Source organism: Pteropus vampyrus, unplaced genomic scaffold, assembly GCF_000151845.1.
Source record: "Pteropus vampyrus isolate Shadow unplaced genomic scaffold, Pvam_2.0 Scaffold641, whole genome shotgun sequence".
In the NCBI taxonomy this organism is placed as follows: domain Eukaryota; kingdom Metazoa; phylum Chordata; class Mammalia; order Chiroptera; family Pteropodidae; genus Pteropus; species Pteropus vampyrus.
Genome location: NW_011889422.1, coordinates 124,267 through 130,644, shown reverse-complemented (window position 1 = coordinate 130,644; position 6,378 = coordinate 124,267). Strand labels below are relative to the sequence as shown.

The window sequence follows — 6,378 nt, the reverse complement described above, 5'->3', positions numbered from 1 at the left end:
CAGGCCCCACCTCTGGGCCTAGCCAGGCTCTGTCAACTGCAGGATGGCTGGGCGAACAGCTCTTTCAGTGGCCTCCAAACTGTTCTGATCACATATCCCTACTATTAAAAAACCTTTTTGGAGCATACGACTTTGAGTATATAAATACTAACTATTCTGCTGATATGTTATAAAACATGTACACACACCAACAGAAATTTTAGAAAGCTGATATTAAAAGCAGATGTAGGTGGAATGTCTAATGCTTTCTCCTGGGTTAACCCCATCCCTTGGGATCTCTGACATGGCACCCAGGGCTGTGGGTGCCGCCAGCCCCCAGGGCGGGCTCTTCAAGGTTCTCGGGTATGGAGAGGCTCGGAGCCCAGGCTCAGGCCTCGAACTCCTGGAGCATCTGCTGTCCAGCCACAGGTCCTTCGGGTGTGTCGTGTATGAGCCTTGCATCTCATTTAATCCTCCCATCAACGAGGACTTTTCTGTATGGCACCTTGAGGCTCAGAGAGGTTAAATGCTTGTGGAGGGCCACACAGCTGGTGGTCGGAGGCCAGGGAAGGGCTAGGACTCAGGGCCCATGGCCAAGTCCGGGAGCTGCTTTTCGCCACGGCCTGCGAGCTTTTCTTGCTTAGAATTCTCTTGTACCCGAGACAGGGGTTCAGTTTGCTTCAATGTTGCCTTAATGCTTTTTGGAATCCATTTCCTTTGTTTATTTTACAACAGTACCATTTGCAGTGAAATAGTTTTACATCGAGCTCCCGTGTTTTCGTGGTGTTTTAATGGCATCTCAGTGGCGTCTGCATGGATTTGCAGCCACGTACTTTTGTCACCCCGACTTCCCTGCAGAATGGCGCTCTGTGGTAGTGTGGCCCTGGACTGTGCCTGAGCTGCTCTTCAGGCCCATGGAGCGGCCTCTGAGTCGGGCGGTCCGTGTCTCCCGGGGTGCGGAGGCCCCTAGGGAGCGGAGGGAGGGAGTTGGCTCTTGGGTGGCTGGGCCTCACTTTGCCTTGTCGTTGGGTGGCTCCCGAGGTGACTGTCTGGTTAGGTATCACCTGTGCAGAAGGGAAGGTCCGAGTCTCTGCCTCCAAGCCGCCTGAGATGTGGGGGCGCTCCCGCCCCGGAAGCCAGAGCGCCGGCTCCAGGGGCCTCGGTGTGCTCGGGCGCCCTGCTTTCCGTTGTTGTCCCCTTGTCCCTCCCCATGCCGAACCATCTGTTCTGCCTTTTTGTGTGGGAAAACGTGGTACAACACTTAGAGTCTTGCCTGCTGGAGCACAGAAGGCTCCAGGCCTGGGGCTGTGCCTTAGCCGATTGGGTCCCTCAGGACTTGGTGTGGGGCAGGAGCCAGAGTCGGGGCTCAGCGCTTGCTTGTGGAATGAATGAGTGAATGAATGAATGAATGAATGAATGGACGAATGAGTAAATGCTTGATTTTATGTGACTGAGGGCTGATGGTGGTGGTAAGAAAGCGGGGGACGAAACCCAGTTCCAGAGACTTCTGCTCAGGACTAGCCCACTCGCTGGCCGGGCCCTTGTGGAGCCCCGCTCCCTCCTGCCTCTGTTGCCAGGACGCCAGCCCCAGCCCACCTCCGCTGTGGCCCAGCCTCGCCGTGGATGTGGCCTCAGCACCCAGTACCTAGGGCTAGTGCGATAAACGTCCCCCGACGCTGTGTGGCCTTGGTTTCCTCACCTGTGAGTGGGGACGATGCCCACCAGTGTGCCGCGGGCTGGGGCGGGGGTGGCGTGCTCTGCCCAGCACCCAGACACCCGGGCGTCAGCTGCCACTACAGTCGTCGTGACCACTGCTGTTTCACTGCCACGGCCGAGGTCTCCTGCCCCCGCTAGCACTGTCCACCGGCACGTCCACCGGCACGTCCACCGGCATGTCCACCCACAGCCACCGACGCCCTTCCTCGTGAGAGAAGAGGCGAGAGAGGCTGGGACCAGCACGCGTCTGCCAGGCCGCTCGGGGTCCTGAGTGGACGACTCAGGATCGGGGGGTCGAGGGGGTGGCCACCCTCCCTCCCTCCCTCCTTGCTTCTCATCTCTCCTGAAACAACTCTGTTTTCTCCAAAGCAAGAAAGCAGTGGTTTGGATCAGGGACAGAAGAATCCCCAGGGCCCTGTTTCACCCGGTCGTCCTATTTCTAAACTTAAGTTAATAAGAATAAACAAGATAGTAGGTGGATTTGCACGGGAGGAGAATATTATTCTGCCGACTTTGTAAATATTTACATGTTCCGGCTCTCTCGTTTTGTTCGCGGGGTCTCATTTCTGAGTCTCGTAATGAAGTGTGATTCGGAGAAGCTTCGCAAAGACAGGCGACCGGTGAAATAACTTGATTTGCGCAGCAAACTCGGTTTCAGTGACCCCCTTTGATCAGTCGTTTTAGGCCCCTTCGATTTCCGTGTGACGTGACAACTTCCAGCCGGATGAAGACATGACTTTCAAACACTGCCAGGAGCTCAGGAGAGGTTTGTGATATTGTCGCCTAATAAGAAAATGCATTCATGGGCAGGATATGAAATTTGCGGGCTTCGAATGGATCTGAGTTTGTAGTTTTAGCCCTCTGTGCTCTTGCCATTTTCGAGGCTATGAGTAAGTTTTTTTAATTAAGTCAAATTGAATCGAATGAGCTTTTATCGAGCGCCCGCTCCCTGCCAGACAGTCTCCTTCACCCTTGCAGCGCCTGCGGGGTGGCTGTGGGGAGCGAGCCAGCAGAGGCCCTTCCAGGGGATAACTGCTGCTCAGGGTCATCCAGCTGGCAAATCTGGGAGGTGGGATTGGAAATGAGGTCTGATTATTATGCGCTTTCATCCCCGGCTGATTACAGGCAGAGCTGATTAGGGAGAAGAGACAGGTTGAGTAGCTTTGCATATGTTACTTCCTTTAATCTTGTTTAATCTTCTCAACCACTCTGTGAAGTTCAGGTTTGTTGCATTTTCCTTATTTTACACCTGAGGAAACTAGGTGTCAGAATAGTGCAGTGATGTGCTCAGGGTCACACAGCTGGTGAGACACAGCTGGGACTTGAGTTCCTTCCAGGGGCCCCCTGGCGAGGGGGTCTGCATTTCCTCCGGCACAGGACTGACCGCTGGCCTGTGTAAGTGGCGGGGCGCTGGCGGCTAGGGTGCCGTCCTGTCAGCCGAGGCCGGGGGTAGAGCAGACGTGGGGCCGGGCTTCCGTTTCCTGGGCACTTTCTAACTCTGTGCCCTGGGCAGGGGGCATCCGTCCTCTTTGACCCTCAGCTTTCCCGCCTGTGACGCATGGGTGTCGCATTGCCACCTAGGCTTGTCGGCAGGATTACAAATAATCTATGTGAGGTGCCTGGCGCTGTGTCTGACTCGTGGTGTGCCCTGCAGGAGGGACCTGCCCTTGGAGCTGTTTCCTGTGCTGGTGCCGGCTGTGGCTCAGAGCTGCCGTTGCTTTAGCCCCTGGACTCCGGTGCATCATGGAGCTGATTACCGGTGGAGACGGGTGACTCATTCATGGCATTTTGCGTGGCGTTGTGCAGTTCAGCCCGGCACAGCACGCCACACCCACAGCAGGTACTCAAGGACCATTAGTGTTTATGAAGGGGATAAAATTGCCCAAATGGAGGGAAGCCGTCAAAATAAGAGCCTTTGCCTGTCTCATGAAAGTTGCCTTGCAAACCTGAGGACTGTTAGGCTGTCAAAAAAGTGTCATCTGGATTTCTCACTGGAGACAGAACTCTCTGGAAGGGCAGTTGGGCAGCGCCTGATTGCTGTGCGGGGGTGGACGCATTTCGTATGACAGCCAGTTAGAGAAATTAGCAGAGATCTCGAGGCGATGCGCTCAGCTTAACCCTTCGAATTGCAGTAGTTTTAAATGGCTGTAGACCCTTCATACGCCACGCTTTCTCTGAAAATAAAAGCAATTTTCAGTGTTTGAAGGATTTGCAACAGAAATTCCTGCCACCGTAAACCGTGTTGGGGTGCCGGGAGCAGCCGAGCACATGCTCTCCTGTGCGTGAGGGAGGCCGAGAGCTTTGTCCAAGCCCCAGTGCAGAGTGGGGACAAGGGACCCCGACTTTTGGTCCACGTCCAGATTTACAGGTCAAAGGAAGAGTTCATTGTTTAAAAACAAATGCGGGGAAACTCACGTGAGAGTCCCCGAACAGTCATTTCTAAATCATTCTCTGATAAAGATAGAACGCTTCATTGAGGCAAATTGCATGATTTCAGAGCGTCGTGTGGAGTGTCCTGGGGTGGCAAGCAGTGTGCTCCTTTTTCCGTTTCCACCTGTGTCGGGCGTCAGTTATCCCAGGGAGCATTGTCCTCGTGGATGCCTTTGCGCCTGGCGATCCGAATCTGCAGGGATTCCTCGACTGCGGAATGGCGCTGTCAAAACGCGGACAGGCAGCGGCTTAGGCGCCCTCGGCATGGGCAGCGGGGTGGCGCCAGACACCCGGGGTCGAGTCCGCGCCGCGGCCTGGCACGCCGCTGCGTGTCTGTTCTCAGCTGGCGCTTGTTCTCGTGGGTGGGACTCCGTGAGGTTACGGGGGGGAGGGGCCGCCAGCGTGGTGCGGTGCGTTAGCTCCGTGGGGACTGCACTGCCCACTGAGGGGCATGGAGACGGGGAGACAGCCCCCGGCCCACCACGGGGGAGAGGGCTTCCCGGCCCACCACGGGGGAGAGGGCTTCCCGGCCCTCCCTAGGCAGGCTGCGCCTTCGGGGGCTGTTTGGGTCTCATCTCTGGGGTTTGTTCCCTTTTCTTATTGAGGGAGTCACGGCAGCAATTCTCAGGTCAGATTGTTTTGAAGACCCATATTACTTCTGATAATTTATGAGGGGACAGGCCAGGGGGAGGCAACCAACTTGATTAATTCGTCAGAGAGGCAGCTGGAGGGATGTGTGACAAACAGACCAGGCTGTCATTTGGCCAGCGATTGTCTGCATTGGGATTGTTCCCCCAGGATAGCCATGATGACAAATGCAATTGACATGTTTTATTAACCCTGAAATGATTAAAGATGCCACTGCTGAGTTTGTGTCAAAGGGCCCGGTCCCTGGCATTCTGAGCGCGGCTTCTGTGTGGGGCCACAAGCCTCCTTGCGCCTGCTCCCCGCTCGTGGCTTTCTTCAAACGAGGCACACAGAACCCCGCTGGACTTGGTCTTGAAGGTGGGCCAGGGAGCCCGGGCTCTGCTCCCTGGCCTGGGGTTTCCGGACACGCTGGTGTCAGCATCGCGACAGACCCCAGGGGTTTCTCCGGTCGTTTGCCCGCGGGCGTCAGGCATCAGCTGGGCTCCTGCGGTGTGCTGGGCCCACGAGGGCCCGCTCCTTGAGGAGAGGGGGGATGGCAGGGTTCGTGGGAATAGGGGGCAGGACTGGGGCCGCCCTCACTGCCAGGGGCGGGGGGAGGTGGCGCAGGAGTGATCTGGGTCTCAGAGGAGGGGGTCTCACCTCGGGGGCTTTCCAGGCAGAGGCGGGAAGCAAGGCCTGGGGCCTGAGGGCACATGCAGGGGCGTAGCGGGAGAGGGGGAGAGGGGGAGAGGCACAGGGACCACTGGCAAAAGCGTCCCTGGGAAGCATGGTTTGCCCTGCGGATGGGCCGGGGGCTTCGTGGAGAACAGTGTGCCACCCAAGTCCCTGAAGCCCCTGCTCAGTTTCCTCACCTGCGAAAGGGCTGTCACGCTGTCCTGAGGGCGGAGTGGCAGTGGCAGGGAAGCCCTCGGCCAGACAGTGCCGGCAGAGGGGCCTGGTCACCGAGCTCCCGGCTCCCGGGTGCTGCTGGGGACGGGGACGGAGGTCTGTGGAGGTACAAGGTCACGGCTTCAGCGGTCACACGCTGAGCTAAGGCTTAGCATGCCAAGTGCTGGTTCTGTCAGGCATTTTTCATCCCATTTTATAGCTGAGAAATCTCTTAAGAGGGTCAAGCAGCGCCCCAGGTCAGCGCGGCTAGAGAGGGGATCTGAGGCCGGGCTGCCGCCCCCTAGCGCTTCCTCGTGGAAGAGGGGGGCGTGCGGGGGCGTGCGGGAGGTGCGGGGCTCCTCGGAGGTGTGGGCTTGTGTGGAAGGCCGGTCAGGGCGGCCCGTCTCAGCCAGGGGGCTTGTCACACTGCTCCTGCGTGGAGCGGGGCCTTGGACGTTCCCTGAGGACCTGTTTTGTGGCCAGTGGGGTCAGTACCCTCTGCTGTAGGTACACGTCTCCACCTGGTCACTGAGCCAGTATTTTGTAGGGACTAGACCCAGGCACCCTGGTGGGGACCCAGTGGGGAAGGAAAGAAAGAAAACGAACCACGTGTTTAGCAGTGTGGACAAGTGATGGTTCAGTGTTGGAGCAGTGCAGTGCGTTCGTGTCATTAACATTTTATATTCCGGATTCCCTTCCCCCATCAAACGGCCCCACCGCCAGGCTCTGTTCTCCCTG

The 6,378-nt window shown here is 57.3% G+C and overlaps 1 protein-coding gene across 1 annotated transcript in view; it reads left to right on the top strand.

Moving 5' to 3' along the window:
• The window catches only part of LOC111733793 (WD repeat-containing protein 25-like), a 56,034-nt gene extending 52,501 nt beyond the window's left edge, over nucleotides 1-3,533 (top strand). Inside the window, exons 3-4 of the transcript XR_002778171.1 lie at nucleotides 2,371-2,461; nucleotides 3,350-3,533. The gene's annotated coding sequence lies outside the window, so the exon portion shown is untranslated. The remainder of the gene's footprint in view (nucleotides 1-2,370; nucleotides 2,462-3,349) is intronic.
• The last annotated feature ends 2,845 nt before the right edge of the window (nucleotides 3,534-6,378 follow it).